Here is an 18,740-nt window from a genome sequence, read left to right on the forward strand (position 1 = left end):
TACGAACACCTCCCTCAAACATTCCAAGACACTCTTGCCTTCTTATCTATAGCAATCGTCAGGGAAATGAGTTCCATATGTTTATTTTTCATGGGGTAAATTGGTACTAAAACTTTCTCATTCAAGCCTCAAGGTGTGCTGCCAAGAATTATTCACCGAAGCCACACCCCTACCATCTAGACCACCAGTTCTTGAGATTTTTTAATGAACCTCATTAAGAATCTGATGATCACTATACATCCACTGAACAGGATATATATATATATATATATATGTAATAAAAGTATATATTTATGTACACACATGTATAGATATGAAGAAAATGTGCATGCCCTTTAAATAAATTTGTAAACCTAAGCTCCACGGGCCCTGGGTTAAGGGGCATCACCTACTCTAGAAATATCACTGCTTTATAGCCTTTATTTCATTTATATTTCAGCTATTACATTTACATTTTATAGATTGGAGAATGCCAGTTATTAACACTGATTCTCATAGGCAAGCGTTTTCACTTCTTTGATCTCTGTGTTTCTTTGAAACGTCTTGGCCCTTGTTAAGGTAGAAGGACTTTAAATGCACAGAGTATTCTAGCTGTGGATATACCATTATTTCTGAGAGTAGAATATTGGTTTCTGCATCAGTTTTGATCTTTTAGTGAAATCGGTATATTGTCTTTAGGGTATAGTTTGTAATGATGGCATGCTGCATAGTATTGTAGATGGGAATCTATCATTTTCCAGGATAATTGGCATTATACTCCCCTGAATGTATTCTCTTATGCTTGCCTATAAGGAATTTCATCTGCCAGTTTTCTGCGCCCATATGCAGTATTGTGAAGTTTTCAGTTTCCTCTGCATAAACGGCATAATATTTCACTATTAAAAAGAACTTAGCGTCATGTGCAAATCTGAGAATTTCATTGGAAATAGTCTCTTGTTATGTCATATCATCCCTTTGTGAATTGGAACAATTTAAAAAAATATTTTTTCTTGCCCTTCTCTCGTTTTTTGGAGCCATCGTCAGCTATCTTCCAAGATAAAACAGTTAATGAAATTCCATGTTTGCTCCCAAATAATGTATGGCAAAACATTACCAGTGGACATCTCTGGTTGGCTGGATTATGAATGATTTTAATTTTATTCTCTTTGCATCTCTGTATTTTCCACATTTACAAAGAACATATATTACTTTTGTAATAAGGCGTATTATTAAATCTACACGATTTTTCATGGATTTTTATAGAAGTTTTACTAAGTATTTAAATAGAAGACACCTACAGGATTCTTTTTTTTCATATGCTTCCTTAGAAATATTGGGGAGGTATAATTCACTTTCAAAAACTCTTTTGCCTTTCTAGCTGTAGATTATGTTACACTTAAGTGTACAGGGAGCCATATTCTTTGGTCTTTACTCATGAATGCCTGTCACATTACTAGTTTGCCAGTCCTCCATTAAATTGATTTGTCTACACAAGTTTCAATGGATCCAAAATTTCACCCTTGAGTTTCTTCTAAACTCTTGGGTGGAGCCCATTTAGTTCCAGTGATTACTCAATTTCAGGAGAGAAAATTGTGACCAAATGCATTATTGATTCAGCCAAGAACATCTAGTTTATTTATTGCTGTTTGATTTTTGTACCTGTGACTGATCTGCTTCAAAAGTTAATTTAGGAGTGAGAATGTCACTAATGCCTTCCTTTATACACTTATTCATTCTGCTATCTCCTTTTCAGACCTGAATGGACTTTTCATATCGTGGTCATCAATCAATTGGTTTCATCGATTTCTGCCGCCCATGTTTCTAACAAAGATTTTATTACTGAGGTTGGTCCCTCAGAAATGTTGGCTAATTATTTTTTAGATTTTAAAACTTTTTTTTGGTATATATTCTGCTATATATGATATTCCTTATTATTTTTTCCATTTGGGCACACTAATTTTTAATATGATGCATTTTTCAACAGTATATTTTCTTCCTAAACTTCACTGATAAAGTATATGGAGTTCTGTTATTGTTGTTTTTACTGTTGAAATTCTCATCTTTTGCTCTATGGCTTATATTTTTCATGGCCCTCCAAAATATATTTTAAAATAATTTTCAAATTTTCTTTGGGTTGTTATCTCACCTTTTAAACTTTTCTTACTAACATCACTTTAAAAAAATAATTTCCTTCTCAAACTAGGGCCCTGTGTCATTGATTATTTTTTAGGCAGACTTAGTCTGGAATCATGCTTATATGGATGTTTCCAACAGAGACTTTCTATCCAGCTCATACCCATTACCTGGAGCCTTGGATAGAGGGTCCTTTCCTTGTAAGTTTTAAAATGGCCTATCATAGGAAGTAGTCATCTTAATCAAAATCTTAACTTTACATTTCCACAAATTAATGTGTAGATAACTGAAGTTCCTCATTTATGACTACTAGAGATGATTTTGAAATTTGCTACCTTCTAGTATTTCAGGCTCTGTTTTATTATTTAGATTGGGCCTGGCAAACTTTTCTATAAAAGGCCAGGTCATAAAATTTTAGGCTTTGTGGGCCATATGGTCTCCGTTGCAGCAACTCAAATCTGCAGATGTGGTGTAGACGCATCCATAGACACTATGTAAACAAATGAGCATGTGTTCCAATAAAACTTTGTTTATGGACTGAAATTAGAATTTCCCACCATTTTGATGTGTCATCAAGTGTTATTCTTCTTTTGATCGTTTCAACCATTTGAAAATGAGAACTTGAAAATTATAGAGAAATAAGCAGTGGGGCCAGATTTGACCTGTAGGCTGTAGTTTGCCAACCCCTAATCTAGATATTTAAGTATAGCATTTCTATCCACAGTGATTGTATCGTATTTCCTTTTCTTGTAAAGTCTTGCAACTTGTTTTTGTTGAAGACAAGTTTGTCCACCTTGCAGCCTGTGGTCTGCATGTGGCTCAGGATGGCTTTGAATGCAGCCCAGCACAAATTTGTAAACTTTCTTAAAACATTATGAGATATTTTTGTGATTATTTTTTAGCTCATTAATCATTGGTGTTAGTGTATTTTATGTGTGGCCAAAGACAATTCTTCTTTCAATGTGGCCCAGGGAAGCCAAAAGTTTGGACATCCCTGGTTTACAATGTCTTAAAATACAAAGTCACATCTTCTCCTGTGTGCCTACGCCATATCCTTCCTATACGGAGTTTTTGTTTGGCAGCAAGAGACTAGCTGGTTCCATACCTGCTAATTATATCATAGTCCTTATTTGTTGCCAAGTGTTCCCATATGGCCATTTGGTCTGGTAAGTCTTTAATGTTTATTTGAAGCAGTTTTGCATACTGAATTGATCTTTCACTACCTCTCTCATCCATTAGTTCTTAGATTAGGGCATCTTTATTTTATTATCCTTATTTTTTTTTTCCAGATGTACCCTCAACCTTCTCCTTGATTGCTGTATTTGAATCTTAGATGACATAGATATATGTTTCCATCCATTTTCCTCCCCATTCCTTAGTTTTAAACTTTCTGAAACTTGCAAAATACCTTAACAGCCTTGTGCTATTTTACCTCAGATGGCAGCCTACTTTTTCTATATAGGTTCTACTTATCCTAAAAGATATGCTGGTTCTACAATTCTCTTCCTTATATCATTATCTACATATTCAGACACTGGAAATCTGCTTATCTTTAAAATTCTTTATAGAGTCTACTTTACTTGGAGCTTGGACTGAAGTCACTTATAACTTAAATTTGGCCCAGGAGTGATTCAAACTGAGCCCCTACAATTGTTAACTGTTTGCTTTCCCCAACATTAGCGCCTGTTTTATGAAGGTTGCTATAGGTGTTACAGCAGGCCATTATGCACATGGATCATGGCCAACACAGTCTATTTAGGAGCCAGTTTAACCTCATGGGCCCAGCTTTTTTCTGTTCAGTAGCATCCCTTGTCTTGGAGAAGTTTGGTTAGAATGAGATGACTCAGAGAATCTCCTAGGAGGTGGATTCCAAACTAAGATTCATTACTTTATTCACTATTTAGGTACTTTTCTTTAGTGTAATGTAGATAGCATTGAAATTAGATTCAAGAGGTTTGAATTTTTATTCTTTTTACACGACTTAACCAAATAAGTTAAACCAGTCTAGACCTAAGTTTCTTCTAATGAAAAACGAAGAATTTTCTGTAGTTGGCTTCCCAGACTCTACCTCTAACACTCTAAGACTATATAGTAGATTGTATGTTAGGAGAAATGATATGCCCAAGTGCTCTGATATTTGGCATATACAGATGTCATTTCTAGGACCATGACATTTTTCATGTGAATTAAAGTCTTGCTATAGTTTGAATGTTTGTCTCCTCCAAGACCCATTTTGAAATTTAATTGCCATTGTAACAGTATTAAGAGGCGGAAAGTTTAAGAGGTGATTAGGCCCAGGAGGACATCACCCAAATGTGTGGGATTGGTGCCATTACAAAAGGGCAAGTTCATCCTGCTCTTGTTCTCTTATCCTTTTGCTTTCTGCCTCTGACACAGCAAGATGGCCCTTGCCAGAGGCCAGTCCCTTGATCTCAGACTTCCTAGCCTCCAGAACTATGAGCCAATAAATGACTGTCTCTTTAATATAAATTATGCAATCTGTGGTATTTTGTTATAGTAATGGACTAAGGTAAGTCTTAAGTTTTAATTGCTTAATTCTTTAATATGTTTCAGTGATGATGAAAATGCCTGTTTGTCAGGACCTCAAAAGAACTTTGAAAATTACTATCTTGACTGTTCATATGAAGAATTGAAGGCACAGAAAGGTAGAATTTGCTCAAAATGAGAAAAAAGTACCAAGTCTCAGAATTAGTTACCAAGTTTTACAAATACTGATAGAGTGTCCCTAATCTGAGAATCTGAAATGCTCAAAAATCTGAAACTTTTTGAGAACAGAAATGATGATCAAAGGAAAGGTTCATTGGAGCATTTAGAATTTCAAATTTTGGGATTAGGGATGCTAAACCAGTAAGTAAAATGCAAATATTCAAAAAAAATCTGAAATCCAAACTCTTTTGGTACCAAGCATTTTGGATAAGTGATACTCAACCTGTAGTAGTTTCACTTAGAGCAAAACATTATCATTGGTTCCTCAAAACTATTTCTAATCATAGTTTCATGATATTTAGTGTATGCTCTTTCAGTTCAAAAGTTTAAACTAGTTTTGATTTTTTATTCTCAAAATGACTTTTTGTAAGAGTAATGACTATCCAAGGCAAAAGATCTCTCTTTCCTCTGGGTCCTCAGACCAAGTCTTTTAAAAAAATTTTTAAATAAAGCAAGCTATTTATGTAGAATAAATTGAATTAAATGGTGAGACACCATTCAGATTTTGGATTTGATATCTCTGCGGGTAGAAATGAGATGACTGAATTGAGAGATAGAATTAAAATAATTCATTTCAACATTAAATAATAAAAATGGATAACATAGAGTATTTTCCTACTGTGTTTTTCCTATACTAGATACATTTTGCTGGTGGGGGTGAGCATCTGTCATACGTCATACGTGGTAAGTTGTACTCCAGTGGCATTACTGAACATTCACAGTGAGCGTTACTTCAGTTTTGACTACTTTGTCTGTGATGTTGCCTGTTGATATTCACCTTCTTTTGATAGCCTTCCCTCTAGACTTCTGGCTGCTTATTTTGGCTCTCTGAGTCTAGCTTTTGGCCTCTCTTCTTGGTGTCTGCTGCCCATAGCCTAGCGTAATACCATATGTAGGAGGTTTCCAGAAATTGGTGTAGAGGGGGCTCTTTGCACAAGGCAAATTTGGGAGTGTTCTGACTTTGTGAATTTAACTTCAAAAAAGAAAACAGTCTATGACTTGGTGACTTTTGTTGACATGGTGACTTCTAGATATAAAAATCAAATAGAAAGATGATCTTCTAAATGTCAACTAGCCTGGCTTATGTTTTGATGCAATTCCTGGGTGGATTATCAGGCAGATAAATCCATGGCAAGGCATATATAAGTGACATGCAGAGGATATAGGGAAGCCACCTAAAAATAATTGTCTTTAGTTACCAAAAGATAAATACTGTATGATTCCATTTGTGTGAGGAACCTAGATTAGTCAGATTCATAAAGACAGAAAGGGTGGTACCCATAAGGGTCTAGGGGCAGGAGAATGAGGAATTGTTGTTTAATGGGTATGAAATTTCATTTTGTTAGATGAAAAGAGTTCTGGATTTGGATGGTAGTGATTGTTGCACAATAATGTGAATGTGCTTAGTGGCACTCAGCTGTACCCTTAAAATGATTAAGATGGTAAATTTTGTGTTATGTATATTTTACCACAGTGTAAAATATACGTAAAAATAATTGTCTTTAGTTTTTTTGTTCATGTGTAGGTGTTTTCTGCACTCATAAAAATCCAAGGTGTTAGTTGATTTGCATTATTAATTTGGTGACATACCCTCATAGGAAATATATCTGCTGATAGTTGAAATTATTAGGGAAGGAAGAGGTCAAGATGGTTACTGGGAGGGCTTCCATTTCAACTCCAAGATTTACTTTAGCATTCCCCCAAGCCATGGCAAAAATTGATTACTAACTAATTCCACACTTGTAGCACAGGGAGCTTTGTTCTTTTCCTCTTTTTAATTTGAAAAATTAGAATAGCCGGAGAGATGGTGGCAATTTCATACTTCACTCAGCTTCACTCAGAACGTTCAATTTGAACATTTCCTAAATATAAGATGGATATACAACCCATTTACCCAGTTCTAGGAGTTTGATATGTAGACAGCTAGTTTACTGAGTTTTTTAAAAACACAGAGAACAGGCCAGGTGTGGTGGCTCATGCCTATAATCCCAGCACTTTAGGAGGCCAAGGTGGGAGAATTGCTTAAGCCCAGGACTTCAAGACCAAACTGGGCAACACGGCGAGACGCCATCTCTATGAAAACAACAACAGCAACACATACACAGAATAGAAATCGCAAGTCAACTGTGTTTTTCTAAAATGCAGGCATATCTAGGCATTTCTACAGGACTCACAAAGCAGAATGTGTATCTATTTATATGAAGGACCTGGAAAAGAATTTTTCTCAGTAGAAAAATTAGACGTTCACATATTTGGTTCAGGATGTTGGGGTTTGAGAAGGTTGACACATAATAGCCTCTTTCCCCCAATCCGAATGCTAACCCAAATGATAAGGTGGAATAAAGGAGATAGAGGGGAAAAAAAAATCCAGTTTTATTACAATGCTGGAAAGTATGGCTTAGGAGGGGCAATGGAGGCTTCCATCTTGAATCTCAGAATAGACAACCTCACCCCCAATCACAGGCAGTGCCATAGACTCCCGTTGCAGGGACAGAGTTTGTGCCATTAAGCTTTGGATGTGGAGAATGCAACAGAGCTTGAGTCCTATATGGGCAGGAGTTGAGCTGCTCATGCCCAGTGTTTGCTTCTAAATTTGTCAACGAGATAAAGCAACCCTCTTTCTTAGAGAAGAGTGAGTGAGGTGGAGAGTTTCCAAGAGTGTCCTCTCTCTGTCGTTTCTTCACATGAGAGAATGAAGCCCAGGCTCTGGAGCCTTCCTTCTTCCAACCCTCACCCCACTGTGGCACAGCTTGCTCGTCAGTATCTTAGGACTTGTGTTCCTGAGTGGAGCCCAGTGCTATCATTCTGGTCCAGTTTCTGTAGAACAGATTACATTAAGAGTGAGGAAAAGCAAAAAGAGGAAAAAAGAGAAATGCTGGGTTATTGAGAGCACAAGGCCTCACCAGCATTGGCTTTTGGAGTTTAGGCAGGAACTGGAGATGATGCTCCGAATCTATATCTATTCTCTCACCTTTGGGTGGCAGCAGCCTTCATGGTAACGTCAGCAAGCATTAGCAGCAGCCCTGACAGCTTGGAAATAACAAAAACAACAATTATGATAAAAGCCAATATTAATAAGCATTTATTGTGTGCCAGGAATTCTGTTAAACAATTCACATCATCCCTTTAAATTTTCTTATTATGAAAATTTACACATTGAAAAGTAAAGTGTCTGAATAAGAATTACCATTATACCATATACCAATAATTACATATGTTTTGCTGTATTTGAGTAGTTTTTTTGGTGGAAGTATTTTAAACTAAGTTTCAGATATGATGACAGTTCACTCCTAAATATTTCAATATACACCTCTGAAAAATAAGGACACTTACTACATAATCATACCATTGTTATCACCCTTGTCAAAATTAACAACAGCTCTCCAACATCATCTAATGTTCAGCTATATTCAAATCTCGCCAGTTCCCCACCACAAATGTCTTTTATAGCTCATTTGCTTTAACCAGAGTCAAATTAAATGTCGCATTTGATTATGATGTCTCTTAACTATCTTTTAATATAGAAAAGTCCTCCTTCCTTTCTCTTTAAAATAGTACAATATAGCCTCTTTTTTTTTTTTTTTTCAAAAAAAGAATCATTACATTGGCTTTTGAAGGGACCAGAATGGTTGTCCTTTGTAATGTTCCTCCTTCTGTATTTGTCTCGTTGTTTCCTTATGGTGTCATTTAACCCATTCCTCTGTCTTTTATATTTAAAGGCTCAATTAGATTCAAGTAAAACCTTTTAGCAAGAATCCTTCATAGGTGTTGCTGTATGTGTTAAGTAGCATCCCATTGGGAGAATTATCTACTCTCTGGTTGTCTCACCATTAATGACACTGAAATTGATCATGATCTTAAGGTGGTGACAGCCTGACCTCCCATTGTGGCATTAGATCATCCAAGCCTCGGTGCTGTGGCTATCATGCACATTTGACTGGGATTAGAACTGTAGCATCTGACCCCATATTCTTAAGCACTTCCTTCTCCTGAACCCTGTTAGCAGTGTCTTTAATCCATGTCAGAACCATGGTTGACCTTTGATGAGTGATACATTTCACCACCATGAGCAGGTACAAGAAAAGAGGAGAATGACAGAGAACTGTTCTGGGTATTCTCAGAATCACTAGCTATAAATTTATGAGGACAGAGTCAGATTTTTTTTCTTTTTCTTTTTTTTTTTTTAGTAAACTGGCATTATAAATAAAAATGTTCTCTGTTTACATTTTTACTCTTAGGCTATTTTGGCCGGAAAAAAAATATAGTTACACAAAACCAAGTGGGTTAATAGCCACATTTCTACCCTAGTGAGGTAGGTGTGGGAGTGAGTAGCTGCTGCTGGTAAAAGACTTGGAAAGTGTCAGGTGGGTCAGAAAAACCAGATGTCACCACACCCACTGTGCACATTCTTTTTTCTCTTAATCATATATTGCCTTGGACCATTCATTCTTGTTTTTTATTTTTATTTTTGTATGCTGAGTGTTATTTCCCTACATGATTGTAAGCCCTCTGAAGGCAGGCTTGGTTTTTGTCTTTTAGAAACAATGTTTATGTGGGAAGATAAATATATACAATTACCCCTATTCAAGACTACTTAGGGGAAATTGATTATATTTATCACGTGACCATGAGCCAAGGAGTCAATCTTTGAGCTCTTTCCTTGTCAATTAGTGTTCAGCACTGGTCTGCCCTGTGTGGTGGAAAGTCTGTAACAACTTGGACTGGCAGCAGAAATGCCTGCAGGCTCATATACATGGGCTATGAGTAGAACACAAAACAAATACTTCTGCTCTGTCTTGTTTCTTGGTTCTTAGAGTAGCTTTGACATGGAGAAAGTCTTAGAAATAAGGAAACAGGAACTTCTTAATTAAGCATGTTAGAAATGTAAAAACATGTATAAAAATAAAAATGCTTATATCTAAGTGTATGTGTATAGGCTGGGTGCTGCGGCTCACACCTGTAATCCCAGTGCTTTAGGAGGCAGACGCAGGAGGACTGCTTGAACCTAGGAGTTAGAGGCTGCGGTGGGCTGTGATCGTGCCACTGTACTTCAGCCTGAATGATAGAGTGAGACCTGTCTCTTAAAAAAAAAAAAAAAAAAAATACATATATATATATATATATATAATGTATTTGTAAACACACTGACACACACATTCTAGAGAAAGTGACTAAACTTTCAGAATAGTCTCATTAGAATTTGATTAATTACAGCAACTCATTTGAAATTTCCCCTTTGTATTTCTAATGATCTCTCTATGTGTATTTGTTTTGTCTGTCCAGTTTGGACTGTAAGCTTCTTGCAGACAGCCCCGTTGTTTTATACATTTTACTCAACACAGTACTGTGGGCATAATTTGTGCTCAAGGAACACTTATGCCAGAATCACAATAAAGGCCCCACATTAACTATTCTGAGGATGCCAGAGTCTGGTCAGCATTTTACTGTTTCAGATGGTATCTAACTTCCACATAAGATTAAGCCTGCATAGTTCTTTTATTACTCTGTATTTTGGTCACCCGTTACTATTCTACACCTCCAAGCATTTTCTGCTAAAGAAGCTGACTGAGCAAACCCATGAAGATATTTTTCATTTCCTTTGATGGAGCATAATGCTTTCGTATATAAACACAATAACACAGTCATTACATATGCACTTACATTAGTGTAGCGGCTGTGTGCTCAGCAACACTTGCAGCCAGGCAGGGAGCCCAATAGTTCTCTTTTCCATTCTGATCTAAATTATGTTCATAATAAAAGAGTTTTCAATCAAGGTAAATACAATTTCGTCCTAGCATAACATCTATATTCCTGCTCTCTCTCTCTCTTTTTTTCAAAAAAATTCTTTCCTTTTATTCTAGGTCACTCACCCTGATACGCATGAGATTGTCCTCTGGTGGGGATAACAGCGTTGCTCCTCAATGAGCTATAACAACGGCTGTAAATGCATCTCCTGTAACATACCTCTGTGATTTGCAAAAGTGGGAATAAATCAACGCAGGGAAGAGATGCCACGTTAACCCAGAAGCTAAATGTTACATCATGTAGCGCGAGGCTGGGAAGAGAGAACCTGCTTTTTCCTGGCAGCACAATATCTTTGTGCTCGTTGCCTCCGCCACAGCCCCATTAAAACAATCATTCTGAATCTGCGGGAAATTGTCACCTCTTTCTTTCCTGCCATGGCAGCTGGTATTGGAGGCTGCAGACATTGTTCATTCCCTTCAAGGTTCTTAACACACACGCAAAACAGAAAATGAAGCTTAATTTATTTAAAAAAAAAAAAAAGTGTCAGCTTACCCTCAGGCTCAGCACAGGCACCAGGGAAAAAAGAAAAGATAAATGCCTCTAGGTGAACTGGCACCGACTCTAATTCTCCACTCACTCTGCTGCTCCACTGTATGTATCGCATTAATCATGCTGGATGGGTAGACATTTCAAAAACTTAAGCAATTTTCAAACAAAGAGGCTCCATTTTACAAATACAATAACATAACTTTATTTTGTGATTCTTTCTTTGTACCAGCAGTAATCTGAAAAATGTGCTGCAGATGTTAGTACAAATAATTAATGCCCGGGTTGGGGATGGGAGGGAGAAGCATGAGGAAACAGACAAGTGTGGGCAGAAGAGGGGCCATGGCTGCCTTCTCCTTTCTCCTCTTGTGATCTTCCCCAGATCCTGGGTCACCTTTGATGACCTGGGTGATGTCCCTGGGCTCCTGAGCGCTCTGTTTCTAAGAACTGAGCTCTGCTTTGGTTCTGACTACCTTGTTGTTCTCCTGTGAGTTCAGGAATCTCTGTTCCTGACACCCAGGCCTGTGGCTAGCACCCTGCCCCGTGTGTTTCATCTTCCTGATAATGACACCAGCCATCTTCAGTCCAACGTGCTGCCTGTGTGGGGTATCCACTATCCTGCCCTTCCCTTTCCTGGGAAGGGCCTAGCTCCTCCAGGAAGTCTTGGTGTCCACTGTGACCTGGCCCACGACTCTTCCTTGGGCACTACACTCTCTCTGCATGCCCAGCTGCTTTTGCACCCCAGACTGGGCCTGCCTCCCAACCACATTCTGCTGTAGTTTGGGAGGTTTGTGGCAGACTGCTTCTCGTGTTTTCTGACTGTGTTTCTATCATCCTCTGACCTTCACTCTCAAGTTGGAAGGAAATAAATGAGGAGAAGTGGAGTGGAGGTTCCAGGAACTCAAGACAGTGGGACTGTGGCAAAGACAACTGGCACTCGAAGGACATTTTAGTGAATTGGAGTATCTTGGTGCAAAGTTGTAAAAATCTGAATCCTCAAACGATTGAGACACGTGTGTGTGTGCTGTGGGAGAGGCTTAGAGAGCCCTGGTCTCTTTCACTACAGGTTTCTGGGAAGTTTCTAGAATCTGTTGTTGAGAGAAAAGCCAGGCTTTCTGTGTCACAGATAAAATGATGAATTGGACATGCTCTCCTTGATTCTTGAAAACCAAATGTCCGAACTTTCACCTTTAATTTGTAAAACAGGAGTACAGAGCCTCAGCAAGGATGAGAAACACCATCTACTGAAGAAAACCCATGTCCCAATAATTTGGGGAATCATCCCTTGCCTAACAGAGAAAAAATCTACCAAGAATATTTTACTTATTATGAGATATATCAAGTGTGTACAGAATTACAGCTTATGTAATACAAATTAAAAAATCAATTTGAGAAATAAATATTATTGAGGCTATTGAAGCCCTCTTTTATTCCATCTGTTCCCATTCTCTCTTCCTTCTCATCAGAAACAGTGTTCTGAACTTGGGGCATGTAATTTATTTTCTGTACGATTATTTAAACCTATAAAATGCATGTGGTTATATGTGTGTATGTTTGTGTATAAATAATACTGTTTTGCAGGATTTACAATCTTATTTAGTGGTTCCACTCAACATGTATTCTTCTACAATCTTTTTTTTCTCAATATGATTGTAAAGCTTATCAATGTTGTTCTAAATTCTGGGATCAGCAAACTGGCCCGTGGGCCAAATCCAGCTGGTTGTTTGATTTTATACACCCCTCAAGCTAAGAATGGTTTACATTTTTAAAGAATTAAATAATAAAGAAAATCAAAGAAGTAGACATGACAGAGGCCATATGTGGCCAGAACAACCTAAAATATTTATGATCTGCCCCTTTACAGAAAAAATTTAATGGCTCCTTTTTGTTATTTCTGTTGGGTTATTCTTATCTCTTGATTCTTCTACATAGACATTGAAAAAATTAGCCTGTCAAGTTTCATGGAAAGCCTCTTTTTGATTTTGTTGAAATTACTTTGAATTTATAGATCATTTTGAAGAGAATTGACATATATATGGCATTGGACCTTTTGATCTGTATTAGTTGTCTGTTGCTGCTATAACAAATTACCAAAAATGTGTCAGCTTGAAACAATACAAATTTATTATCTTATATCTGTTTATTTTAGGTCAGTCTCCAACATGAATCTCACTGGACTAAAATAAAAATGTTTGCAGGACCATGGGCCTTTTGGGAGCCTCTAGGGGAGGATGCATTCCCCTGCCCTTCCCAGCTTCTAGAGGCTGCCCATGTTCCTTGGCTTATGGCATCTTTTACCTTCAAAGCCATTGAAACTATCACTCCAAGCTTTGCTTCTCTTATCACATCTCCTCTGACTCTGTCAGACTCTTCTGCCTCTTTCTTTCATTTTTTAAGATCCTTGTGATAACATTGAGCCCAGCCAGATAATCTAGGATAATCTTTCCATTTCGATGCAGTCATCTCAAAGCAACCATAATTTCATCTGGAACCTTAATTCTTCCTTGCCATATAATCTCACATGTCATAGGTTCTAGGGATTAGGATGTGGGCATTTTGGCCTGAGGGGAGGGATTAGTCTACCTACCAGAAGCCTATCTAGTGAGTTTTTTCTTTCAGTTAGTATATTTTTAAATTCCAAAACTTGCATTTGGTTCTTTTTATATCTTTTATTTCCTTGCTGAGACTATTTTTTCATTTGTTTCACGAGTGATTTTAATTGCCTGTTGGAATGTTTTTATGATAGCTGCTTTAAAATTCTTGTTAGATAATTCCAACATTTGTGTCATCTTGGTGTTGGCATCTGTTGATTTTTCTCATTTGGGTTGAGTTTTCCTAGTTCTTCGTATGACAAAAATTTTGGATTGCATCCTGTACATTTTGAGGATAATGTTATGACACTCTGATTCTTATTTAGATCTTCTATTTTAGTTGGCAGTTAGCAGGTTTAGGTTCAGAAACACACATCCTGGCCCACTTTGGTGGTTTGTGGTTCAAATATCAACTTAGTTTTCAAAGGCGTTGCCATGCTATTTTGGTATGCCCCACTTATGTGTAATCCAGAAGCCAATCTAAAACCTGGGCAGTATTCCTCACCAGGGTTCAATTCTCAACTCATTGGCTGTGTTGATTCTGGTTGGTTTCACACACTGGCCTCTTGGGAAACCATCCAAGATTTCATGCACAGATTTAAGAACTCTTTCCTTCAGCTCCCTTCTCTCTGTGATCCCCCCATCCCAACACACACTCTCTAGCCTCTGCTAGATACTTACTAAGTGCAGGGCAGGAATGATTGACAGATCTCCCCCTTACACAGTCTCAGGTTGGGGTTGGAGGCAGGGTGTGGGAATTGAGGTTAAGGTGAAGGAGTAACACTTCTGTCATATTTCAGGTTAGCACAGGGCAGATATGGTTGATTAACAGAGTTTCTTTTTTTGGTAAAAGTTTCAAATATTTCGTTAGAATTACTTATTGGTACCTTATATTGTTTGATGCTGTTCTTATACTTCCAAACATTTTTAAAAAGTAAATTTGACTTTTGAGGTAATTTAATTGGAGATTTGAAGAGTATGGCACAAGATTATGATATAAATATGTCATAGTGATGTTCCTTTCCTTAGGGGATTACTTAATTGAATCACTAAATGGAAATTTGATCATGATTGAGCTGTTGTCTTTAAGACCAATCAGGAATTTTTATTTTTAAATTTTTATTTATTTATACTTTTAAGGAATTTTTACAATAATTTGAAGGTGTTTGGAATTGATAAAGGATTCTTAAAACAGTTTTTCTTCTGTTCAGCTTCTGAGAGGAGCCTGGGAGAAAGTAACTTAGAGGGCTGCAGATATTCCTATAAAAATTAATAGGAAAAACAATTTAAAAATTGAAGATAAAAAGAGAAGAGAAAAAATCCCAATGTGACAATAGCTAGTAGATATATAAGAAGACACTTTAAATTATTTGATAATGAGGTTCACCTATGTTGGTAGAAACATGTTCCACTTCATTTACCAACCAGGGAATGACTGGTTAATGAAGCATGGTGAGCAGAGCTTTATTCTTGACAGTAGCATGCAGGAACTTTGCCTGTAAGTTTGTATAGTTTGCCTAAAGTGGGATTAGACTTAAGCAATAGTATTAACTTGGAAATTTGCATTGTACATATTGGAGGCCACAAAAGTATAATTTATACTTTTCTGAAAGGTTTATAGGAAAAGATGAAGCAAGTAAGATCATAAAACAGTGGTTTGGGATAGGGTTTGGAGTGAGTGATGAAGGAAAGAGGAACCAAATATGACTCAGAGATTTTTAGTGATTTTAGTTTGGGCATTTTGGTAGATGATGGTGCCATTCACTAAAATAAGAAAAGCTGGAGGAAGAACGGGATTATGAAGAGAAAAAAATAAAGAATTTGGCTTTGGATATGTTACATTTGAGATGCTTATTATACTTCCAATGATGAAGTAGGCAGTTGGATATATCAGACTGGAATCCAGGGGAGAAGTCTACCCTAGAGTTTAAATTTTGGGCCTCATCAGCAAACAGATGGTGTTTGAAGCCACAGGATTGTATAATATTATTCAAAGGAGGAGAATAGACAGAAAAAGAGAAGAGGGACTATGACCAATTCAAAGACATGCCAACATTGTGAAACTGCATAGAGGAGTCTGAGACAAAAACAAAGAGATTGTTTTGACAGAAGTCAAAAAAAGAAAGTGTTTCAAGACGGAAGCATTGGTCATCCATTTCAGTTGCTGCTAAAAATAAAACGAAGTTGAATTTCACACCATGGAGGTTATGGTGAGCCTTGAAAATAGTTATAGTTGTAGAGATAATCCAGTTTAATGTAGTAAGAGGGAATGTTGTGGACATTCAACTCTGGACAGTTATTGCTCTACACATGTGCACACACACACACACACATTCACCAATAGACAAGATAAAGGAAAAATGTAATCTAATACATTGAAAAACTTGTGCTGAAGAGAAGGAACACAGGATTCTGGAAGATAATGGAGAGCAGCTACATGGTTTGGCTTCTACCTCATTTACTCCTCTGAAGCCCCACTGGTGGTCAAAAAGTCCCAAGAAATTTCATTAAAACTCTTGCTTGTTGAATGTAAAGAGAAGATATGATGTTGGGAAAGCATGAATTAAATGGATGAATAAAGAAAATAAATCAAGAGAGCCAACTTTCTCTGTTGAAAGAGAAGAATCCAAAATTCACACTCAACTGGGGAAAGGGTTCGAAGCCTGGGAATATCTCATTGTGGAAATACATTACATCCTCTCTCCTCTACTCCATTAGTTGGAATGAACTCAGATACAGGACAGTCCATGTAATCTCAGAAGACAGAAAGGAACCAAAAAATCAAACGTAGTGTCCACACCACTCAGGCTGAGCTTCCATGCTCTTCTGCACAGCTCTCCATGCCAGCTGCTGTTCTCTCAGACTACAAAAAAGTGGATAAGAAACGAAATTCCTGGCTCTAGAAGAGAAAACATGGTTCATGAAAACCTGTACATGAGTGTTTATAAAAGCATTATTCTAATGGCCCCAAAGTGGAAACAACTGAATGTTCATCAATTGATGAATGAGTGAATACAGTGTGGCATAACCATATAATGAAATATATTAGTTTGGCAAAAATAATGAAGTACTAATACTTGCTGCAACATGGATGAATATTGAAAACATTATGCTAGGTGAAAGAAGCCAAACACAAAAGACCACTTATTGTATGTTTTCATTTACATAAAATGTCCAGAATAGTAAAATCCATAGAGACAGAAAGAAGGTTAGTGGTTGCCTAGGGCAGGCAGTTGAGGAGAAATGGAGACCAGTGGATATGGGCTTTCTTTTTGGAATAATAAAAATGTTCTTTATGGCTCACACCTGTAATCCCAGCACTTTGGGAGGCTGAGGCAGGTGGATTGCCTGAGCTCAACAGTTTGAGACCAGCTTGGGCAACACGGGGAAACCCCGTCTCCACTAAAATACAAAATATTAGCCAGGCGTGGTGGCATGTGCCTATAGTCCCAGCTACTTGGGTGGCTGAGGCAAGAGAATTGCTTGAACCTGGGAGGAAGAGGTTGCAGTGAACCGAGATCGCGCCACTGCACTCCAGCCTGGGCGACAGAGACTCCATCTCAAAAAAAAAAAAAAAAAAATTCTTCACAACAGTGAAAATATGAAATCAACCCAGGTGTTCATCAACAGATGATTGGATAAAGAAAATGTGGTACATATACACAATGGAATCTTACACCATAAAAATGAATGAGATCCTGTCATTTGCAGCAACATCAACGGAATTGGAGGTCATTACGGTAAGTGAAATAAGCCACGTGTTCTCACTCATATGGGGGAGATAAAAAAAAAGTGGGTCTAATGATAGTAGAGAGTAGATTGGTGGTAACCAGAGGCTGGGGAAGGGTATTGGGGAGGGGGAATGAAGAGAAGTTGATTAATGGGTACAAGTATATGGTTTAATACACTAAATAAGACCTAGTGTTAGACAGATCAGTAGGGTAACTATAGTTTACAATAATGTATTGTACACTTTGAAATAGAGTAGAAGAATTCGAATGGTTCTATCAAAAGAAAAAGACAAGTACTTAAGATGATGGATATCCCAAACACACATATTTAATCTTTGTAAATTATATGTATGTATTAAATTACCACATGTACCCTGGTACTATGTACATCTATTATGCATAAATAAAAATGTTCTAAAATGTACTGTGGGAATGGTTACACAACTCTATAAATATACTAAAAATGATGAAATGATGCATTTGAAGTGGGTTAATTTTATGGTATGTGTATTATATCTCAATAAAGCTATGGGGGAGGGGAGAAAAATGGTCTTGGAGATGGTGGGGTGGAGGGAAACAACCAAAAATTTATCACAATATAGAAGAAACAGTAACATATCTAGGCAGAGTCAACTAACATGAGAAGGTGAAAAAAAATACAGGATGTATACAGCAAGTGTGGAGATACTACAAGCAAAAAGGGAAAATACCATGTAGTAGAAGAAAAAACAACTAAATCTGGTAGAAATCATAACTCAGGTAATTCTTCACTATCTGTTTATGTATGGAGAACTTAATGAGAATATTAATTTAATAAGAGAGATAAAAGACAAAATTATAAAAAAGAATGAGATCACAAGGGATATTGCAAGTCTAAGGTAACAAATCAAGGCTCAAAGCAACATCTTTATGGAACTAATTAAATTTTTTTAAACAGTTAAGGAACAGAATAAATATCATTGAAAGCTGAATTTCAAGACTATACTCTCTCCCTAATCTGAAATTCAAAAAAATACAAAAAATTATGAAAAGTGAGAGTATTTTTTTTGTAACCCCACTTGGCAGCATAATTTCATAATGTGTCCTGAACAGATGTGAGGCTATTTATAATCTTCCTTTATGCAAGTTGAGTATCTATATTTATAGTTTTATTTGAAAAAATAAAACATTAATGCTTTTGAATACTGGGTGCTTCCCAGACTCTACTGGGAGTATCATACACTATATGGGATATGCATTTGTTATTTTCTAAAATATGAAATCATTTCAAATTCCAAAACATATATGG

At 37.0% G+C, this 18,740-nt stretch overlaps 1 protein-coding gene and 1 long non-coding RNA gene across 4 annotated transcripts in view; one reads left to right on the forward strand and one right to left on the reverse strand.

Annotated features, from left to right (window-relative positions):
• Positions 1-10,984, forward strand: part of LOC139363335 (uncharacterized) — an 82,556-nt gene extending 71,572 nt beyond the window's left edge. Inside the window, exons 3-6 of one of the 2 annotated variants that reach the window (XR_011623480.1) lie at positions 1,733-1,823; positions 4,687-4,778; positions 5,478-5,523; positions 10,701-10,984. This is a non-coding gene — a long non-coding RNA (uncharacterized lncRNA). The remainder of the gene's footprint in view (positions 1-1,732; positions 1,824-4,686; positions 4,779-5,477; positions 5,524-10,700) is intronic. The other variant, XR_011623481.1, reaches the window with a different exon arrangement.
• LOC105478723 (NADPH oxidase 3) overlaps positions 7,043-18,740 on the reverse strand; it is a 101,822-nt gene continuing 90,124 nt past the window's right edge. Inside the window, exons 15-18 of one of the 2 annotated variants that reach the window (XR_985408.2) lie at positions 11,137-11,256; positions 10,501-10,576; positions 7,811-7,869; positions 7,043-7,656 (exon numbers count right to left, since the gene is read on the reverse strand). The gene's annotated coding sequence lies outside the window, so the exon portion shown is untranslated. Of the gene's footprint in view, positions 7,657-7,810; positions 7,870-10,500; positions 10,577-11,136; positions 11,257-14,861; positions 14,982-18,740 lie in introns of those variants that run through there. The other variant, XM_011736319.2, reaches the window with a different exon arrangement.

Source organism: Macaca nemestrina, chromosome 5, assembly GCF_043159975.1.
Source record: "Macaca nemestrina isolate mMacNem1 chromosome 5, mMacNem.hap1, whole genome shotgun sequence".
NCBI classification, from domain to species: Eukaryota; Metazoa; Chordata; class Mammalia; order Primates; family Cercopithecidae; genus Macaca; species Macaca nemestrina.